The sequence below is a fragment of the Schistocerca nitens genome, chromosome 12 (genome assembly GCF_023898315.1).
Source record: "Schistocerca nitens isolate TAMUIC-IGC-003100 chromosome 12, iqSchNite1.1, whole genome shotgun sequence".
Lineage (NCBI taxonomy): Eukaryota > Metazoa > Arthropoda > Insecta > Orthoptera > Acrididae > Schistocerca > Schistocerca nitens.
In genome coordinates, this window is record NC_064625.1 from 95,611,030 (window position 1) to 95,634,806 (window position 23,777).

Genomic DNA, 23,777 nt, shown 5'->3' on the forward strand with positions numbered 1-23,777 from the left:
AGAGGAGTTTCTAAAACTGCTCAATTTGTTCTTATTCATGGACCTACTTTATTTTGTGGTGCGAGATTAAATTTTTCTTTAATGAAAGTTTCTTCTTCCTCCAGTTTGGGTAACGGATGGCTAACTGTAGCATTCGTTGCTTGCAACAATGCTGGTAGAGCCGGTTTGGAATCCTTTGAAAGTCGGGAAATCTTAGCTTACCGTACTATACCTGTTTCTGAAATTATTATTGCTAGTGAGGGTTCCTACCTTTTACCTCACGGGAGTTTGTCTTTGTCTTGTCGTAGACCTATGAAGATAAATTCTGATTGTAGTATTCACTTATGGGTGAAGGCTAGTGGTCCTTCTTCTTTGGAAGATTGTCGCATTGTGGGTGATTGTACTCTATATAATCATTGAAAGCAGTTCTCAATAAACGGCCCGATGTAGCTTAGAAGTGTAAAGGGAAGGTAAGAGTCTGAGGATATGATTGGGGACCCTGGTTGAGAGCCGGCCGGGGTGGCCGAGCGGTTCTAGGCGCTACAGTCTCGAACTCACGTTGGACGATTCTTTTCAGTCGTCGTTGGTCCCGTTCTTGCAGGAACTTTTTCTGGTCACAACGATATTGGAGATTAGATGTTTTACCGGATTCTGGATATTGACGATATGGTCGTACCGGAAAATCCCCATTTCATCGCTACCTTGGAGATCCTGTGTCCCATCGCTCTTGCGCCGACTATAACACCACCTTTAAACTCTCTTAAATGTTGATAACCTGCCGTTGTAGTAGCAGTAAGCGAAGTAACAACTACGCCAGACACTTATTGTCTTATATAGGTGTTGCCGACCGCAGCGCCGTATTCTGCCTGTTTACATATGTCTGTTTGGAGCAACACGCTACCTGGTATTACTAGGAGCGTGTTGCTGGAAAATTCACATCCGGTGCGGTTGCGTAAGCTGCTAAGAGTCCACATCCGCTGCGTTCGCCAGGACTGATGCTATAAATAGCACACTGTTCTGTCTAGCGCATTCACTTGGTTTGAGTGAATAGCCACTGAGGCACTGCTTCTTACAATGATGCGTAAACGCTATTTCCGTCGTCGCCGGCGAATGTTGGTTTACAAATCACTTGTTAATGTGGACGGCACTCTTGGTGCTTCGACATCTTCTGCTAAGGGTAAAAAGAACGAAACCAGAGGAGTTTCTAAAACTGCTCAATTTGTTCTTATTCATGGACCTACTTTATTTTGTGGCGCGAGATTAAATTTTTCTTTAATGAAAGTTTCTTCTTCCTCCAGTTTGGGTAACGGATGGCTAACTGTAGCATTCGTTGCTTGCAACAATGCTGGTAGAGCCGGTTTGGAATCCTTTGAAAGTCGGGAAATCTTAGCTTACCGTACTATACCTGTTTCTGAAATTATTATTGCTAGTGAGGGTTCCTACCTTTTACCTCACGGGAGTTTGTCTTTGTCTTGTCGTAGACCTATGAAGATAAATTCTGATTGTAGTATTCACTTATGGGTGAAGGCTAGTGGTCCTTCTTCTTTGGAAGATTGTCGCATTGTGGGTGATTGTACTCTATATAATCATTGAAAGCAGTTCTCAATAAACGGCCCGATGTAGCTTAGAAGTGTAAAGGGAAGGTAAGAGTCTGAGGATATGATTGGGGACCCTGGTTGAGAGCCGGCCGGGGTGGCCGAGCGGTTCTAGGCGCTACAGTCTCGAACTCACGTTGGACGATTCTTTTCAGTCGTCGTTGGTCCCGTTCTTGCAGGAACTTTTTCTGGTCACAACGATATTGGAGATTAGATGTTTTACCGGATTCTGGATATTGACGATATGGTCGTACCGGAAAATCCCCATTTCATCGCTACCTTGGAGATCCTGTGTCCCATCGCTCTTGCGCCGACTATAACACCACCTTTAAACTCTCTTAAATGTTGATAACCTGCCGTTGTAGTAGCAGTAAGCGAAGTAACAACTACGCCAGACACTTATTGTCTTATATAGGTGTTGCCGACCGCAGCGCCGTATTCTGCCTGTTTACGTATGTCTGTTTGGAGCAACACGCTACCTAGTATTACTAGGAGCGTGTTGCTGGAAAATTCACATCCGGTGCGGTTGCGTAAGCTGATAAGAGTCCACATCCGCTGCGTTCGCCAGGACTGATGCTATAAATAGCACACTGTTCTGTCTAGCGCATTCACTTGGTTTGGGTGAATAGCCACTGAGGCACTGCTTCTTACAATGATGCGTAAACGCTATTTCCGTCGTCGCCGGCGAATGTTGGTTTACAAATCACTTGTTAATGTGGACGGCACTCTTGGTGCTTCGACATCTTCTGCTAAGGGTAAAAAGAACGAAACCAGAGGAGTTTCTAAAACTGCTCAATTTGTTCTTATTCATGGACCTACTTTATTTTGTGGTGCGAGATTAAATTTTTCTTCAATGAAAGTTTCTTCTTCCTCCAGTTTGGGTAACGGATGGCTAACTGTAGCATTCGTTGCTTGCAAAAATGCTGGTAGAGCCGGTTTGGAATCCTTTGAAAGTCGGGAAATCTTAGCTTACCGTACTATACCTGTTTCTGAAATTGTTATTGCTAGTGAGGGTTCCTACCTTTTACCTCACGGGAGTTTGTCTTTGTCTTGTCGTAGACCTATGAAGATAAATTCTGATTGTAGTATTCACTTATGGGTGAAGGCTAGTGGTCCTTCTTCTTTGGAAGATTGTCGCATTGTGGGTGATTGTACTCTATACAGGTATAATCATTGAAAGCAGTTCTCAATAAACGGCCCGATGTAGCTTAGAAGTGTAAAGGGAAGGTAAGAGTCTGAGGATATGATTGGGGACCCTGGTTGAGAGCCGGCCGGGGTGGCCGAGCGGTTCTAGGCGCTACAGTCTCGAACCGCGCGACCGCTAGGGTCGCAGGTTCGAGTCCTGCCTCAGGCATGGATGTGTGTGATGTCCTTACGTTATGAAAATTCCTGGCAGATTAAAACTGTGTGCCCAACCGAGACTCGAACTCGGGACCTTTGCCTTTCGCGGGCAAGTGGTCTACCATCTGAGCTACCGAAGCACGACTCACGCCCGGTACTGACAGCTTTACTTCTGCCAGTATCTCGTCTCCTACCTTCCAAACTTTGCAGAAGCTCTTCTGCGAACCTTGCAGAACTAGCACTTCTGAAAGAAAGGATACTGCGGAGACATGGCTTAGCCACAGCCTGGGTCCTTACGTTAGTTGGGTTTAAATAGTTCTAAGTTCTAGGGGACTGATGGCCTTAGAAGTTGAGTCCCATCGGTCTCAAAGCCATTGGAACCATTTTTGACCCTGGTCGAGAGCCGTCAAATTTTGATTTCGATCACGGACTTCAGTCGAGAGCTTCACGTCATACCCCTGTCTTCTCTGGGTAGCCATGTTGATACCAGCGGCGTTCATTTCGGAAAATGAGAAATTTTACGGTAAGCACTAGAAATGGCACTAGCAAGTTACGTCACTTTGCTGCGTTCTTGTGGAATTTCGTATGACTGCCCGCCTCAGGTTCAACGTTCATGTGTTGAATGTATGATCTGATTCACCAGTAAACAAACTTGCAGACATCATTAGGATTTCTTGGGGTCAAATTTGAGTCTCAGATCGGGATTTGAAGTAACAGGGTGCGACTTTTTGTAGGTAGTTGAGTAACACCGCTGTCCATAATGACCTAATACTAGTAAGTTCATACAGATAGCATTTGTTAAATGTTTCACGGTCTTTTTTCACGAGTGATCATAATCAGTATTTTAATGTAATAAACTTGGATTTTTTAACGGTACATTGTTTTTCTTCGGATACCTTTTAGTAATACTGTACGTATTATGCAAATGTCCAGTTAATGACGACCTCATGTTCGGAGACACTGGTTGTATCAGGATGAGAATGCATACTGTCATAAAGCAGAGTTTGTGGAAAACAAGATTCCTGAAACGTACTACCCTCTATCCATCCACGGTACAAAATTTCGTGATTGTATGATTTACCACAGTGGAAAACGGTCCTATCATAGGACAAAAAAAGCGAATATGTTCTGGGGAGAGTTAGGAGTGTAAAAGAAGGGAACTAGCTTTTCTACTTATCTGGCAGCTTGTAAGGCATTTACATCAAAACATTTTGAGGTATTCGCGCTTTTTTACTTGTTAGTGTTAGTACCCATGTCACGTAAGTCCGTCCAGAAAACGTTTTTAGCTATGACATGTTTTCCCTACAGCTATCTGATATCATATTTTACTTACTATCACTAGCCACTCTTCTTGGGCACAAGATCAGAGATCTCAATCAATAAATTGGAAGATACAGACCTGCCAACACTTTGCAGCTAAGTGAGCTCACTGAGCTGAGGAAGTAGGGTTAACTCGTACAAAACCGTGAATATGTTCAGGTGTAATTATTTACAAACTGCCTATTGGCTTCTGTCTCGGGTTCTTCGGCCGACGTTCATCTAATGATTTTTCTGACGTTTCGCCAGCACGAGTGGCTGGCATTGTCAAAGCTTCACCCTCCATTGCCGGTGGTGAACTGGAGGCGAGCTTTTTTTTTTTTTTTTTTTTAAAAAAAAAGAGATGGGGCCCCTCCACGCCCGCACCAACGTGGTGACCAAACCAAAAGTTCTACTGTCACCTCCGTAAAACATGTTAGTTATCTAGTAAGTGGATCACAGGATGCTGGGCTGTGATGTTGTCCGTGCGTCTGGGTAAGGCTACGCATTAACACGGTCCATCAGGTGATAGATAGTGGACGAAACGCGAGTGAGGGATGCGATTTGAAGAGCAGAGGGAAAAAAGTGCCATGGCTCGTGCCGTGGGAAAAAAAACCTCTGCGACAGTGGGATGGGTAGTAAGAGCAGTAGTGGCTTACTAGCTGCGATAGCTCATGCAAGGTTGGATTTGTTAGTATGGGTATCATGCATCATTACCGTGACAAGCGATGGCGATTTATCCCAGTGGCTGCAGCTGCTACATTCCTGGAACAATCAAGATCGTTAAACAGTAGTGGGAGATCGGCCATAGATCGTCTCACTGTGTGGGGGATGTGTGGAGCTTGTTTGCATGCGGTGTACGGTACGGCTTCCCTGTGTGGTGCCAGTTATTCGGCAGTGTATTTCAGCTGGATATCCAGTAATAGCGTCTGATTAACAGGGGCTCGCCTGTGCCGTTATGTTTGCGTATGCTTGGCCATAGATGTTATGCCCTTACAAGTATGTCTTTTGGTCTTTTATGTTTCCATCTATGGTTGTGGTCGTAGTTCCCCAGATTCAGAATAAACGGGTTCTGCGAATGTCTGGAGTTTCTGTATAGTCTTGTGGTGAGTTTGTGGATTACCTCCGTGAGAGTCTCAAGTCGGTATTCCCGGTGAAGGTCCGCGATGCGTGTGTATCGTGGAGCATTGCTTATGATTTTGAGTACTTTGTTTTGTATGAGCTGCAGACGGCGCAGGCGTGTAGGCGCAGCGTATCCCCAGACAGGAGCTGCGTACGTCATCAGGGGTCGGATAAGTGTCATGTACATGGACCTCGACACCCTTCTGTTCAGTGTGCTACGCCTGTTGAGCATAGGATAGAGCTGTTTGAGCCTCGCGCTAGCTCGGTTGGTCATGTGTTGTATGTGGTCCCCCCAGAGTAATTTCCGGTCCAGCCAGACACCGAGGTATTTGACTTTCTCGCGGAAACGTATTGGACGTGCATGTAGGGTTATTGGTCTGCAGTAACGGTGTTTGCGCAGTTGCTTCGGTCTTCTAGTGAACAGAACGGCTTCGCACTTGTCGACGTTTACTCTAACACGCCATTTCTCCAACCAAGGCTCGGCCACTCTGAGTGCAGTCTGTAGGCGTGACGTAATGTTTGATGGTTTCCAATCTTGCGCAAGGATGGCTGTGTCATCCGCGTAGATTGCCATCATTGTGTTGTGTGTGGTTGGGATATCGTTTATGTAGAGGTTAAACAGTAGGGGCCCTAGGATGCTTCCCTGGGGTACTCCCGCGTGTATACCGTGTCGTGTTGATTGTTTTCCCTGCACATCAGTGTTGAAACTCCTGTCTGTGAGGTATCGCGGCCGCAGACTATATGTACCTGGCGCGCCAACGTCCGAGGGCTTCTCCGCGGTCATTTCCGGTGCGGTTCTCCTCTTGCTACCTGCGACGGTCGTTCGCTGCAGTACGGGAAGCCAGGATCCGTTTACCTTAAGGCTTTCCCGTACTGCAGCGAACGACCGTCGCAGGTAGCAAGACAGTCGTCGCGTGGACGCCGAGCGGAGAGGACCTCGCAGCGCAGCCGCCGACCGCCAGCAGCCGTAGCTCGCCCGCTACCCCCTCCAGCCGGCCGCTACCAGCGCTCCGCAGCCAGTCGCCCGGGGAGTGCGCATCAGCCGCTCCCGGCGCAGCCGCCCAGCGGCTACCGGCCGAGTGCCGAAGGGTTGAGCCCGCTCCCCTTCGACGCAAAGCCGCGCAACCAGTCGCGGACTGCCGCGAAAGAGCTTCGGCTCGCAGCTCCCGGTAGCCTCCGGTTACCCAACGCCCCCAACGTGATTCTCACGTTCTTTTAGGGACTCTGAGGCAGTACCAGGGCTCCTTCACGGGACCAAGCCCGCGTGCTGCAGGCCATTCTTCTTCCGCACCTCCTTTAGGTGCCGCGCTTGCACGAACAGCGCATGTTAGCGAAAAGTAGGGACCACCCACTTCCATAGGGAACAAGCAACACTTCTCTCGCCTTTCGAGAAAAGTAAAATTGTCGTTTCCCCCTTCCCACCCAATAAATAATCCTAAGTGCGAGATGGCGGACGCTACTAGCACTTCCCCCGCTGTCGTCCGCAGCAAGACTGCAACACAAGAGGCGCGAGGATCGACTGCACCCGCCGGAACTCGCGCCCCGCCCGCTACCGAAGGCAAGGGAGCGGCTGGCGACGCTCGACAGCTTGGCGCGAAAGCGCAAAAGTAGCTCGAGTCGCGCCGGCTAATCACCGAACTTTTCGGGGCGGACGTCTCTCCCACAAAAACAAGTACACTTAGCATCACATTACACTCACCTGTCACTGGACAGTCATGCACCATTCTCCCACCGACGCCGCAGCCTCAAGAGATCGAGGCAGCGACGGCGGATGTGGACACAGAAAACTATTACACAGAGCCCTGGCAGGTGGAGGGCCCAAAACGCAGACCCAAAAAAACACCAGCACAAACAAGCGAGCAACCACACTCGCTAGGCAACCGAAAGGCGCTGTTGCCTACACCCACTAGCTCACCTCAAGCTAGCAACATTAACACACAACAAAACGCAAACACAGTTGTGGCGAACAACAACAAAGCACACAAAGCCACAACAGTGCCCACACAACACAAGACTGGTTTCCCCCCAGTTGTTATACAAAACTACGGGAACCTTAGTGCCCTTAACACTGCATTCGCGGAGAGGCACATAAACAGCACATTACATGCAAAGTACTCGGGGGATAGGGCCTCACTGTACGTTGCCACAGACAACGAATACAAAGATCTTCTGACCTTCCTCAAAGATCGGAAGATCGAACATTACACGTACAGAACGCTGGACGAGAGAACCCAGCAGTACGTGAGCAAGGGAGTGGACCCCAGCACCCCCAACGAGACAGTACATGAGGCTCTTTGTTATCTGGAATTCGACTGTAAAAGTGCCTCCCGGATGACAGGGTTCCGTACACACGCACCGTTACCACACTACATGGTTGAGTTAGCCGACACGGCTGATTCCCGCGCCATCCTGCAGATAAAGAGCTTTCTGCGGATGGACGTACGTGTAGAACTTTACGAACCACCCAACGTCCCCCAACAATGCAACAACTGCCAGCGGTTCGGCCACTCGGCCCTCCGCTGCGGCCTGGCAACTCGCTGCCGCGGATGCGCTGGCAACCACAGATCCAACACTTGCACACAAACACAACCAAACCAGCGACGCTGTGCCAACTGCGGTGGGCCCCATGCGGCCAACTTCAGACAGTGCAACTCATACAAACAGGCGCTGAAGCGAAAACAAGACAAAATCAGGGTACTGTACGACATACCACGCCCAAGGCCAGCGCCGAACCCAGTAAGGAACGGCGTAACGTTTGCCACGGTTGCACGCCCTGGCGGAACGACACAGGCTGCGGAACCTCAGCGCCCTACACACACACGTGAAACAACCGCTGCAACAGCCACACAACAGCCACAGACAACACCTGAAACCCAACAAGCATCGGTACCAACACCTATGCCCCCAAACAACACGACCCCACTCCCGGAAATCACGAGCTGCGAAGAAACGCACCATATACAGGAAAACACATCCACACAAGAACCCCCCGAACCCCAAGCCCAGAGGAGGAATAGACGTACACGCAAACACAGGGCGGGGAACACGAAATCACCACAACAGGCCACGCAGCAACAACAGAACAGCAACACACAGGAAAAGAGTCAACAAGACACCGAGACTGTAACTCACACTACCATCCCCCTCACCACAGAAGTAACGCAGGCGCCACAACCTCTGTTACAAAACACAAATGCCGCCCCAAACAACACACCAATACCCACACAAGCGGCCGCTAACCCCACAACAGCACCTCAGGCTGCCACACCCAACACCAACACACCACCTGGGGGAATACTGGAAACACTATTCCCCCGTCACACGACCATTGAAATCCTTACCAAGGTGCTGATGGCCGTCACTACACTCATCATCCAGCTCATGAGCGCCGAACCCGGGCAATACTGGGCTGTCATACACACTGCCATCACAACACTCTTTCACACTCTTACATGAATAATACACCACACCTGGCCCATAACGCAGACCCGCACACACTATCACGGATCCTGTTCTGGAATGCAGACTCGATCCACAACAAAAGGGCAGAATTTGCCGCGTTCATGGAGCGCAAGGGAATCCTTGTCGCGCTACTGAGCGAGACTAAACTTAAACCGCACAAACAATTAAACTTTCCTGGCTACTGTGTCTATCGTACCGACCGACCGGGCGACGCCGTGGCAGGTGGAACTGCAATCGTCATACACAAAGACATTGAGCACACAAACATAGAGCTCCCTGAACTGGAAAAAATCGAGGCTACGGCCGTCAGAGTCAAGTTCAACGGAGCCTACACCACACTGATATCGGTATACAACAGCCCTGTAGGCATTTCAACACGTGATATCAGCACATTACTCAACATCTCACCGCGAGTAATCGTCGCTGGAGATCTGAACGCAAAACACCCAGAATGGAATTCACGTATACGAAATCCCAACGGCAAAAAACTGTACGAACATTCACTTGGCAGAAACTACATTATACTAGCGCCGACTGAACCGACGCACATTCCCTATCAGAGGGGACTCAGGCCAGACGTGGTAGACATGGCCCTCATCAAGGGCATTACAACGACACTCAACGTTGCCGTTGAAAACGATCTGCCCTCAAACCACCAACCTGTAATACTATACATTGAGGAAACACTGCAGCACACGGAACAACGCAAGATGTTGGACTACGGGCGTGCGAATTGGACAAGGTTCAAGCAAACGCTCGATAGCCACATCCCACCTATACACGAAATTAATGAAACAGCACAAATTGACGAGGCAGTAGAAACCCTCACCAACGCCGTCCAGGACGCAATGGCAGGCACCACACCTGATCGCACCTCACAACAACGCAGTGCGGCCCTGCCCCAGGAAATCCTGGGCCTAATCTCAATGAGGAACCGCCTCAGGAGACAATGGCAGCGCACCAGGCGTCCGTACTTCAAACGGCACATTAAAAGACTACAGGGCATCATACACGATAAAATACAAACACATAGAACACAACAGTGGAACCAAAAACTCGAAGGGCTGGACACCACACGACCTGGCGTGTGGCAACTAGCCCGACACTTCACGAGGGAGAAAATATACACCCCAACGCTTCAAGGGCCCGACGGCCCTGCATACTCAGCGGAAGAGAAAGCAGAACTAATGGCCCGAACACTCGCAGCGTCATTCACACCGAACCTGGTACCATCAGATCCAGTGTTCACACTTGCTTCTGACCAAGAGGTTACACGCATTCTAGCCCAACCATCGCGCGACGACATTCGACATGCTAGCACAGCCGAAGTCTCCTGGGCTATAATGCATTCCGCCGCTAGGAAAGCCCCTGGTCATGATGGCATTCAAAACCGTGTCCTCCAGGAGTTCACGGATAAAGCAACTGAGTACCTAACACACATAACGAACGCCATACTAAAACACCAACACTTCCCCGCCTTTTGGAAGACGGCCAAGGTCCTGATGTTCAGGAAGCCGGCGAAAGACCACAGCCTCCCACGAAATTACCGACCCATCAGCCTTCTGAGCTCGCTCAGTAAGATCGTTGAGAAGGTGATTCTCAAACGCATCACTAGGCACTGCATAACAAATGACATCCTGAGACCGGAGCAATTCGGCTTCAGGAATCACCACTCCACAACACAACAACTCCTACGGGTCGTTGAACATATAACACATGGTTTCAACATAAACAAAGCTACAGGGGCAGTGTTCCTGGACATCGAAAAGGCTTTCGACCGTCTATGGCACAACGGCCTCATCCGCAAACTCAGCGACGCGGGATTCCCCGACGGGCTGCTGCGTCTAATACACTCATACCTCACAGACAGGAGTTTCAACACTGATGTGCAGGGAAAACAATCAACACGACACGGTATACACGCGGGAGTACCCCAGGGAAGCATCCTAGGGCCCCTACTGTTTAACCTCTACATAAACGATATCCCAACCACACACAACACAATGATGGCAATCTACGCGGATGACACAGCCATCCTTGCGCAAGATTGGAAACCATCAAACATTACGTCACGCCTACAGACTGCACTCAGAGTGGCCGAGCCTTGGTTGGAGAAATGGCGTGTTAGAGTAAACGTCGACAAGTGCGAAGCCGTTCTGTTCACTAGAAGACCGAAGCAACTGCGCAAACACCGTTACTGCAGACCAATAACCCTACATGCACGTCCAATACGTTTCCGCGAGAAAGTCAAATACCTCGGTGTCTGGCTGGACCGGAAATTACTCTGGGGGGACCACATACAACACATGACCAACCGAGCTAGCGCGAGGCTCAAACAGCTCTATCCTATGCTCAACAGGCGTAGCACACTGAACAGAAGGGTGTCGAGGTCCATGTACATGACACTTATCCGACCCCTGATGACGTACGCAGCTCCTGTCTGGGGATACGCTGCGCCTACACGCCTGCGCCGTCTGCAGCTCATACAAAACAAAGTACTCAAAATCATAAGCAATGCTCCACGATACACACGCATCGCGGACCTTCACCGGGAATACCGACTTGAGACTCTCACGGAGGTAATCCACAAACTCACCACAAGACTATACAGAAACTCCAGACATTCGCAGAACCCGTTTATTCTGAATCTGGGGAACTACGACCATAACCATAGATGGAAACATAAAAGACCAAAAGACATACTTGTAAGGGCATAACATCTATGGCCAAGCATACGCAAACATAACGGCACAGGCGAGCCCCTGTTAATCAGACGCTATTACTGGATATCCAGCTGAAATACACTGCCGAATAACTGGCACCACACAGGGAAGCCGTACCGTACACCGCATGCAAACAAGCTCCACACATCCCCCACACAGTGAGACGATCTATGGCCGATCTCCCACTACTGTATAACGATCTTGAATGTTCCAGGAATGTAGCAGCTGCAGCCACTGGGATACATCGCCATCGCTTGTCACGGTAATGATGCATGATACCCATACTAACAAATCCAACCTTGCATGAGCTATCGCAGCTAGTAAGCCACTACTGCTCTTACTACCCATCCCACTGTCGCAGAGGTTTTTTTCCCACGGCACGAGCCATGGCACTTTTTTCCCTCTGCTCTTCAAATCGCATCCCTCACTCGCGTTTCGTCCACTATCTATCACCTGATGGACCGTGTTAATGCGTAGCCTTAACCCAGACGCACGGACAACATCACAGCCCAGCATCCTGTGATCCACTTACTAGATAACTAACATGTTTTACGGAGGTGACAGTAGAACTTTTGGTTTGGTCACCACGTTGGTGCGGGCGTGGAGGGGCCCCATCTCTATTTTTTGCAGGTAGCAAGAGGAGAACCGCACCGGAAATGACCGCGGAGAAGCCCTCGGACGTTGGCGCGCCAGGTACATATAGTCTGCGGCCGCGAGCTCGCGCATCAAACCCAACCCCACCAAAACCCAACTCATCCTATTTAAACATCGCAACATACACAAAAAGAAAAATCAAAATCCCGACCACATCTCCCTCACGCTGTGGGGCACCCAGCTCCTCCCCTCTTCCAACGCAAAATACCTAGGCGTCCACCTTGACAAGTATCTCAACCTAAGCAACCACATCAAGGAGACCCTGAGTAAAGCCCGTCAACGACAACAACTCATACGGCGGGTACAAGGCAAGTTTACAGGCTGCAATGATAAGACAGCTGTAAACACCTATAAAACCTTTGTCCGCCCACTATTTGAATACGCGGCAGCGCCTCTCGCCTGCATCTCCAAGACCCAAGCAGAAAGAATCTTTCGCACCGAAAGGCGAATACTTCGCAGCATACTACGACTCCCACCCTCCACCCCCAGACAAGAGGTCTTTGAGGAAGCAAAAGTCACCCCTGTCCAAACAAGATTAGCCATCCTGAGAGCCCGCTATGGGAAAACCACCCTCACCTCCCGACCTGACCTACACACAATATACACCCACAGACCCAGACACAGAAACAAACCCAAACACAAATACACTTACCCACCAAGAACAATCATAAACAACACCCTCCACACCTTCCCTGACACTATACACCAACACGAACACGCAAGACAATTACACATACAGAACAACGACACTCCTACCCCCCCACACCTCCAGGCATTGAACCCCGACCGCCCGCCACCATAAACCTTACCGAATCGATAGCAACAATACGGCACATAAACACGCCTCCACTGTCGCCCTGACTTTTGTATTCTTTTGTATTTTTGTTTTTATTTTTCTATTTTCATTTCTACTAATAGCTCCATCTCCAATTCTATTTGACTTCTACAACTTAAAAATTGTAAAAATTGTAATTAGTCTGTAAGATAACAAAACAATGTAACTAGTCTGTAAGATAACAAAACAATTGTAAACTGCCAAACACTGTTTTGAGAAAACAGTAATTAGTATGTAAGTTAGCAATAAGTACAAAATAAATAAAGAAAAGGAAAAAATGTAATACCCTCATCTCTGGCCCCAATAGAGCAACAAGCTCTCCAGCGGCCCATCCGCCTCCCTTCAGGAGCGGAAATGAATAGTAAAAAAAAAAAAAAAAAAAAAAAAAAAAAGCTCGCCCCCAGTTCACCACCGGCAATGGAGGGTGAAGCTTTGACAATGCCAGCCACTCGTGCTGGCGAAACGTCAGAAAAATCATTAGATGAACGTCGGCCGAAGAACCCGAGACAGAAGCCAATAGGCAGTTTGTCAACAAGTGGCCACGAAAGCCTTAACAATTTTGTAATTATTTAAATCTCTTTGAAGCTGTGACAAAAGCTAGATCCCTTCTTTTAATCCATAACTCTGCCCAGGACATATTAGCCTTTTTTGTGCTATGATAGAACCATTTTTTATTCTGGTTCCCAACTTTTATTCTACGATAATTTTGTCGTTAGAGCGCCGTAGCTTGGCGACCGATGTGGACATTTGTTGACCCTAGCCACGGCTGATCCGATACAGGTCTTTTTATTTTTCTAACCACGTTATTTATATTGGGGCAACGGGTGTAGCTTCCACAAAACAACAGGATCACTATTAATTCTATGAATTTCCCTACATTCCTACAAAATTTGAACCGATTCCCACAACTGTGAAACACATAACTGGCGCCCGTAAAAAGAGTAACAGAAAACGTCTCTTTGCACTTAAAATCCGAACGGTACAAAACAGATGTTGATATTAGCTGAGAAATAATTTCAGCCTAATTAACGTGTTTTACGAGGAGAATTAATCGATTAGTACAATTTGTCTTGACGCTAGCCCAGGTTCTTCGTTTAAATCTTGCTTAATATGCGGTAACATCGCTACAGTAAGACAGGTGTCCGAATGGCTACTCAAATAGCCGCTGGTCGGGGCTAAACCAAAAACATTTTATGGAGAGCTTTTCAAATACCGTTATCAGTTTTGTGACTGGTAGCGGTGTATGAAAATCTTTTCATCTTTTTGAAACAATCACGGTCGATTAATAATTTATATGGCTTCAAATTACAAAAACGTTTTACCCTATGTTCCTAGCTCATTGTTACAGCGCTTCTGCGCTGTAAACGACTAGAATTTCAGAATCGTTGCTATTGTTCACAGGCGCACAGAAAAATTTGCCTGTGACAAATCTTCGTAGGAAGAACGCTAAGGTCGTATTGGTGAATAAAACTGGAGGCTAGTGAACTGTGCCAAATCTGCAAACTGGAATTGCCTCATGCGATACATCTAGCACTGTCTTGGACCAATATGCTGGAGAAATGTCTCTCTGGAAAAAGATTGACAGCTGGCTACAGACTAGATAAGTGTGGTGATGCAGATGGCCGCAGCATAGCATGTTGAAATAGATACCAGTGACAAAATAAAAAATACATGAATAAGTACAATCGAGATGCAAACAGTGCAACACGTTGATGCTGTAGATGCAAACATTGCAACACATTCATGCTGTAAAGTGTCCTGCACTGAAGTTGAAGTGAGGCAGAGTGACGATTATAAGCTGAGCAAAGATTGTGTGTTGGGCGGTCTTACCAGCATAATCTCCGATACTGCCCGCGCAAAGCACATTTGGACAGATACGACTGCAAGAGTGACTGATGAGCGGATTACTGTTGCTGACAGATGGCGAGTAATACCGGTCGATATAAGCCAGTCTTAAATACGTACTGTTGTTGCTCCTCTAAGGGAAGTAGTAGCTAATGGGAAAGTACGTCAGTAGGAAAGGACATCGTCGTACAAAGAACCTGTGTACGTATAGAATTAAAAGGCAGCTGAGTGGACTTCCAACGCTTTTCCTGACTAAAAAGAAGCAGACGGAATGTGGTTCCTGGTGTGAAGGGACACAGTAAAATTTCCTGATTAGTTGTTGCAGTATGTCGGACCAACACGGAACCAGTGGAGGGTTCGACTTTTTGAAACCTCCTATACAATGATGTAGGTTAAGATTCCAGGCATCGTATCCTGCAGCAATTCACCCTGGTGGGCTTTCGTTTGCGAGCAATTGGCGAAAAAGTAATTCGGCATTTTACGTGGCACTCAAAAGTATTAAAAAAGAGTTTGCAAACTGTGTCGTGTAATGGATAGAGTAAAGGCTTTATGAGTGGAAGGTTGTAGGTTCGAATCTCACTGGGCGTCTAACGTTTTTTTTTTATCGAAAGTTTTTCGATCATTATTTATATTAAGTTGATTTAAATGTAATTTTTTTTATTTCTATTCCTTTGCCACGTTATTTTAATCATTGATCAACTTCTTCATTTGCTCTCAGTTTCTTCCTATCGTTACTTTTCAAATCGGAGTTTTTGTGAATGTGAATTTCATTGTATTTATCTATTACAATATTTGAATATTTGAAAAAGCCAATCCCTCGATTTTTTTTAAAAAAAAGATAAATAACCCATTTAAATTGACTATGCAGTAGTGTCAAAAAAAGTATTTCTCATTACAAGATATGCATTTTTTATGGTAATTGTCATAGAAACTTCTAAAATTTATCCTAAATTTCTTCTGCGCTCTGTGCGGCTAGTCCCAGCTGAGATTCGAGTCCTCTCTCGGGCATGGGTGTGTGTATTTGTCCTTAGGATAATTGAGGTTAAGTAGTGTGTAAGCTTAGGGACTGATGACCTTAGCAGTTAAGTCCCATAAGATTTCACACACATTTGAAAATTTCTTCTGCGCTATGGACAAAATAACGCAGATGAAGATTGAAATGAAAGAAGGGATTATAAGTATAATGAAATTCAAGCAAAATGAGAATTGAAATAATTAATGCAGTGACATACATGAAAAAATAGAAGGATAAAACGAAAGAAATTAAATCGAAATTAACGTATAGCTTTAATTAAAACCACGTGAAGAAATATTTCAAGCGTCAAAAGAACGCCTGGAAAAATATTGAGAGCAGATGAAGAAGTTAATATGGTTATTAAAATGATGTGACCGAAGAACAGAAATAAAAAGATTACATTTAAACCAATTAATTGGATAAAAATAACAATAAAAGTTATTTCAATAAAAATTTAAAAATGAAAATATATTTATAGTACTTGACTGCATTGGCAACGGCCTTGCCGCAGTAGTAACACCGGTTCCCGTGAGATCACCGAAGTTAAGCGCTGTCGGGCGTGGCCGGCACTTGGATGGGTGACCACTCGAGCCGCCGTGCGCTGTTGCCATTTATCGGGGTGCGCTCAGCCTCGTGATGCCAATTGAGGAGCTACTCGACCGAACAGTAGCGGCTCTGGTCAAAGAAAAGCATCATAACGACCGGGAGAGCGGTGTGCTAACCACATGCCCCTCCTATCTGCATCCTCAGTGAGGATGACACGGCGGTCGGATGGTGCCGATGGGCCACTTGTGGCCTGACGACGGAGTACTTGACTGCATTCGAATTCACATCCTTTTACATATGTAGGCATTACCCAGTCCATTACATCACGCAACATTTATTAGAACCTGCTTCCTGTAACCAAGTGGGAGACCAAGCAGGAAATGCTAGGCTTCAAAAGGATGTAAGGCAAGGATGTAGCCTTCCGCTCCTACTGCTCAATCTATAGATCGAAAAAGCTATGACGGAAATAACAGAACGATTCAACAAGTGTGATAAAAATTTAGAGTAAAAGGATATTAGTGATAAGATTCGCTGATGACATTGCTATCTTCAGTGAAAGTGAAGGACACTTACAGGATCTGTTGAATGGAATGAATAATCTAATGAGTACAGATTAAGGATTGAGAGTAAATTGAAAAATAACATAGTAGCGACAATTAGCGGAAATGTGAACAGCGAGAAATTTGACATCAGAATTGGAAGTCACGAAGTTGACGTAGGTAAGGAACGCTGCTACCTAGGCAGCAAGGAAACCTATGATGAAAGAAGCGAGGAGGACATAAAAAGCACTCTAGCACTGGCAAAAAGGCATTCCTAGGCAAGAGAAGTTTACTAGTATCAAACATAGACTTTGATTTGAGGAAGGAATTTCTGTGACTGTGCACTAGGAGCATAGCATGGCAATGAAACGTGGACTGTGGGAAAATCGGAACAGAAGGGGATCGAAGCATTTGAGATGTGGTGCTACAGAATAATGTTGAAAATTAGGTGAACTGATAAGGTAAGTAATGAGGATGTTCTCCGTAGGATCGGAAAGGTAACGAATATACGGAAAACCCTAGCAGGATGACATCTGTGAAGACATCAGGGAATAGCTACCAAAGGCAACAGAGCGAGCTGTATAGGACAAAAACTTTAGAGGAAGGCACAGATTAGGAAACATCAAGCAAATAATTGAGGACGTAAGCTGGAATTGCTACACTGAGATGAAAATTCTGGCACAGGAAAGACTCTTGGCGGGTCACATCAAACCAGTCAGAAGACTTATGAAAATAATACCCACATTCAACCTTGGTCTCTCTATACATACTTAAATCCCCACATTACCAATATGATTATTCCTTGATGCTTAAGAATAAGCCCAATGAACTTTGAGTCATATACATCTTTAGACTTCGATGCTGAACGTCTTCATTGTGTAATCGATCTACCTACCTAATCCCGAGCATTCTTCTGCAGCACCACACACTGTTCCTCTAAGTCCTCCTTCTTACTGAAGGTTTGACGGACTTCCGAGGTTCATTTATATCATAAAATGGAACACCTGGAGCCGTCCTTTCGGTGTTGTTTGTTACACTGAAGGGCTAAAGAAACTGGTACACCTGCATAATGTCGTGTAGGGCCCACGGAAGCACGCAGAAGTGCCACAACACGACGTGGCACGGACTCGGCTAATGTCTGAAGTAGTGTTGGATGGACCATGAATCCTCCACTGCTGTCCATAAATCAGTAACAGTACGAGGGGGTGGAGATCTTTTCTGAATAGCACGTTGCAAGGCATCCCAGATAGACTCAATAATGTTCATGTAAGGGAAGTTTAGTGACCAGTGGAAGTGTTTAATCTCAGAAGAGTGTTCCTGGAGCCACTCTGTATAAATTATGGACGTATGGGGTGTCGCATTATCCTACTGGAATTGCACAAGTCCGTCGGAATGCACAGTGCACATGAATGGATGCAGGTGATCAGAGAGTATGCTTACGCAATTGTCATTTGTCAGAGTCGTATCTAGACGAATCAGGGGTTCCATATCACTCCAACTGCACACGCCCCACACCATTCTAGAGCCTCCGCCAGCTTGAACCGTCCCCTGCCGACATGCAAGGTCTCTGGATTCATGATATTGTCTCCATACCCGTACACGTGCATCCGCTCGATACAATTTGAAACGAGACTCGTCCAACCAGGCAACATTTTTCGAGTCATCAGGAGTACAGTGTGGGTGTTGACGGCCCAGGCAAAGCGTAAAGCTTTTTGTGGTGCAGTCATCAAGGGAACACGAGTGGGCCTTCTGCTCCGAAAGCCCATACTGATGATGGTTCATTGAATGGTTCGCTCGCTTTGCCGAAATCTGCAGCAATTTGCGAAACTTTGTATTCTGCCTTACGACAGGTCTGGTCATGCGGGAAGCCTCGTCAGAGAGGTCCACTGCATGAGCGTCTAGGGAAGTGATTCCAGTGGTGGTTTCCCGTTGCCTTCCACTGATGATGATGAAATGATAGAACGACACAACACCCAGTCCCTGAGCGGAGAAAATCTTCGACCCAGCTCGGAATCGAACCCGGGCCCCTTGGCGTGACAGACCGCAGCCCTGACCACTCAGCTATCGCGGCGGACAATTTACGCAAGGGTTGCACTTTTGTCACGTTGAACAATTCTCTTCCTGTTCTTGCAGGATCTTTTTCCGGCTGCAACGATGTCGGAGATTTGTTTTACCAGATTCCTGATATTCACGGAGGACACGTGAAATGGTCGTATGGGAATATTCCTATTTCATTGCTACCTCGGAGATGTTGTATTCCATCGCTAGTGCGCCGACTATAACACCACGTTCAGACTCACCTAATTCTTGATAACTTGCTATTGTGGCAGCAGTAACCGATCCAACAACTGCGCCAGACACTTGCTGTCTTATATATGCGTTGCTGACCACATAACCATATTCTACCTGTTTACATATCTCCGTATTTGAATACGCATGCCTATAACAGTTTCTTTGGTGCTTCAGTGTATATCTCCTTTAACTGGCGTTATTTATTCTGCTGCCCAAATCTCACTTCCTAATCGAAATCACTCATTACCGTCAGTGGTACCACTTTCATATAAAATAAATGTTTACAGATGGTCATAGTAAAGTTTGTCATTGTTTCGTTGTTCATAGATCATGGCTGGTTACCGACGATGTGGCCTTACTCTTCATAAGGACTTGCAGATATGGATTTCATTTGTTAGGCAGCAGGGTGTAGTGACGAGAAGACGTAACGATACAGAGATAAGATTCCGAACAGGCGTAATCCTAAGAGGCAGAAATTGATCGCTGTGGACAGAAGCTTTAGAGAAATTGTGCCGTTCAAGTCTCAGAAAGCTGGCCAAGATTTGTAGCGGCTTAAATATCGACAGCTCTCCGTAAATAACTGAACCGTTTCGAGTGCTCAACGGAAACCGCTATGTCTCTGCCACGGCTACATAGTGACATTTGATTCTTTGAGGGTTTATGATGCATAGCGGGGCAACTAGCCGTTTCTGAATTCTTTATGACAAGAAAATCTCTTGGATCAGATATAAAAACTTCCAGAATTCACCATGAAAACATGAGCATGTGAGGAATAACGCCAAAAGCAGATCATACGAGGTGTGTTAGAGATGTAATGAGACTTGGGCACACGGTGTGTTCATCCCTTCCAGATGCTCAGTCCGAGTTTCAGTTGCGCATCGCCATAACGTGATTTTTGAGAGAGCCATCAGTGAAGTTATGTTTCTGTCGTGTGTTACGAAAATGGAACAGCGGAGTTTAGAGCTACGTTATGCCATCATGTTTTAAACTTTGGGAATCTAGGAGTGTGAGCTCTGAAAAGTTGAAACAGACCTGTAGGGAACATTTCTTATCCAGACCACAAGTTTTTCGGTGGCACAGATCATTTTTTGGAAGACCAAGAACACGTTGTGATGAAGCTCACTCAAAGAAACCTCCAACTTCAAAAACTGACGAAAATACCTAATGCGTACATGCTGTTGTGAGATTGTTCCTCGAGGACAAACTGTCAACCGAGTGTTTTATAAAGAAGTCCTTCAAGGACTCAGGGAAAGGGGGCGTTGGATGAGACAGGACATTGCAGACAAGTGGATGCTGCTATATCGTGACAACGCCCAATGTTAGAGGCCCAGTTTAGTGACAGAATTTTTTGACCTCAAAAGGCCCTATGTTAGAGGCCCACTTCAGTCCTGTTGTTCTACAGCGCCCCCCCCCCCCCCCCATTCACATGATCTTTCCGCGAAATTGAAAAAGTCTTAAAAATATGTAATTTTTGGGACTCTGGAGAACATTAAACAGAACGTGTCCGACATGTTGAAGGTCGTACCAGTTGAAGGCTTTCTGCGGTGCTACCAAGACGTAACAGTGGCTCTGCCAGTGTATGGATGTCGAAGTGAACTACTTTGAAAGGGACAATATTTTTGTTTGAAAAAAAAAAAATAAAAACTTCCCTAGATATAAAATCAGTCTCATTATTTTTCCTCACACTTCTCGTATACTAGAAGTGCAAATTTATTACAAAGGTGCTCTATTACTATACAAAACACAGCAGATACATCACGGAAAAAATACACGGTGTTTCAAAATAAATATACGAGTTTTAAGACTTTGTTGCTTTTGTTACATTCAACTTACAATTACAAATAATACATCAGATTAAAGAGCAACCCAAACAGTTTTTCCTACGAGTGTTCCATGTGAGCACCAATCGTCAAACATCGAATCGATAGTCGAGTTCTTCCCAAACTTTGATCAGTGTGTCTGGAGTAATTGTTGCGACAACGCTGTATGTAAAGTCGGGTAGTTCAGTTGGTCGCGGAGGCAAATACACCTGATTCTTTATAAACACCCAAAGCTAAAAATCGCATGGCGTCAGAGAGTGTGTGACGTGGAGGTCATGAAAAACAAGCTCTTGACATCCGGCCCCTTGCGCCAGCCGAACGGTCAGCTATAACGTCATTTAACCAGTCGCTTACTGAGTTACGTCAGCGAGGCGGTGCACCATCTTGCTGACAAATGAAGTTCTGTGGTTCAGCTTCTTCCAGCTGAGAAAGACCCATAGTTCTTGCACACTAAGATAAGAAACACCACTCACAGTTGCTTCACCGAAAAAGAAACGCCGGTAAACTTTCCGCCGGGATATGACACAAAAGACATTCAATTTAGGGGTCTCTCTTGCGAGTGTACCATCTAGTTGGGATTTGAAACTTCCTGGCAGAATAAAACTGTGTGCCGGACCGAGACTCGATCTGGGGACCTTTGCCCGGGCAAAGGTCCCGAGTTCGAGTCTCGGTCCGAACACAGTTTTAATCTACCAGGAAGTTTCGTATCAGCGCACACTCCGCTGCAGAGTGAAAATCTCATTCTGGAAACATCCCCTGGGCTGTGGCTAAGCCATGTCTCCGCAATATCTTTTCTTTCAGGAGTGCTAGTCCTGCATGGTTCGCAGGAGAGCTTGTGTAAAGTTTGGAAGGTAGGAACGAGGTACTGGCGAAAGTAAAGCTGTCAGGACGGGTCGTGAGTCGTGCTTGGGTAGCTCAGTTGGTAGAGCACTTGCCCGCGAAAGGCAAAGGTCCCGAGTTCGAGTCTCGGTTCGGCACACAGTTTTAATCTGCCAGGAAGTTTCATATCAGCGCACACTCCGCTCCAGAGTGAAAATCTCGTTCTGGATGATGCAAGATGTTCGAAATTCTTACAAAAATAGGTGTAAGCTGTAGAGGAATGTGGGACGTATGCAATATCTACAAGAATAATGAGGGAACAAAAAGATTCGAAGACCAAGAATGAAGGGCTCGGATGAAAGAAAGACAGGGATGTAGTCTTTCACTCCTAGTGTTCAAGTGTTTATACATCGAAGACGCAGTGACGGAAAGATAGACTCCAGAGTGGGGTTAAAATTATGGAAAACACCGACAAGAGGGGAGTACACACCATGCTACCAGAGGGAGCTGTAAACAGTAAAAACCGTATCTATGTCTACATTTACATACATACTCCTCAAGCCACCGTACGGAGGGTACCATGTACCACAACTAGTCGTTACCTTTCCTATTCCACTCGCAGATAGAGCGAGGGAAAAACGACTATCTATATGCCTCCATGCGAGCCCTATTTTCTCGTATCTTATCTTCGTGGTCCCTATGTGAAACGTATGTTGCGGCAGTAGGATTGTTCTGCAGTCAGTTTCCAATGCTGGTTCTCCAAAGTTTGTCAGCAGTGTTGTTCGAAATGAATATATTCTTCCCTCCTGAGAGTCCCGCTTGAGCTCCCCTAGCATATCCGTAGCACTTGCATTCTGATCGAACCTACCGGTAGCAAATCTAGCAGCTCGCCTCTCAATTGCTTCGATGTGTTCTTTCAATGCGACCTGGTGCGGATCCCAAACACTCCAACAGTACTCAAGAATAGGTCTCACTAGCGTCCTCTATACCGTCTGCTTTACTGGGGATCTATACTTTCGTAAAATTCTCCCAATAAACAAAAGCCGACCACTCGAACTGTAAGGTAGACAGAGACTAAAATACACCCAACAAATAACTCAGGGCGTAAGGTGCAACTATATGAGATCGAGAAGTTGGTGCACAAAAGAAATTCGTAATGGGTCGCATCCAACCAGTCATAAGATTGAAGAAAAAAAAGAAATAAAATTAAAACTTCATGACAATGTTTCGCAACACTCTGAAGTTGCAAAGCGTCCAATACATTATCCTAAAAATGACTGTCATGTGCCCTCTGCAGTCTTAAATGTTCTTCACATTTAGTTCAGGGAGTTGTTGAAGCGTTTATGTGTGGTAGCGACGGATACTCTCTCGTTCTTCGCGTCTGTGACGTGGTTGGTCGTTCCTTTACCATCAAGAAAGACAGAATGGAAATACAAAGAATCTACCGAGAAGGCCCAACTTTTTTCCAGTTTGTACGGTTTCCACTAATCCATATAATTCATTTCTCTGTCAACCGTTGTTTACATACAGCAATCCGGGATTACTACGTATCTGTCAAACACCACAAAAATATCTGATTTGATTATCGGTACGTGAATCATCGGTGGATATGGATGAACGCTGTTTTAGCACCGCTGTATGACACACTTATTAAACAGTTCATCTTTGTTTGCCGGCCGCTGGTGGCCGAGCGGTTCTGGCGCTACAGTCTGGAACCGCGCGACCGCTACGGTCGCAGGTTCGAATCCTGCCTCGGGCATGGATGTGTGTGTTGTCCTTAGGTTAGTTAGGTTTAAGTAGTTCTAAGTTCTAGGGGACTTATGACCTCAGCAGTTGAGTCCTATAGTGCTCAGAGCCAATTGAACCATCTTTGTTTGTATTACAGTTCCTTTCG

At 46.3% G+C, this 23,777-nt stretch overlaps 1 pseudogene; it reads left to right on the forward strand.

Moving 5' to 3' along the window:
• The first annotated feature begins 16,359 nt into the window (after nt 1-16,359).
• On the forward strand, nt 16,360-16,477 carry LOC126215438 (5S ribosomal RNA; annotated as a pseudogene).
• Nucleotides 16,478-23,777: the final 7,300 nt, after the last annotated feature.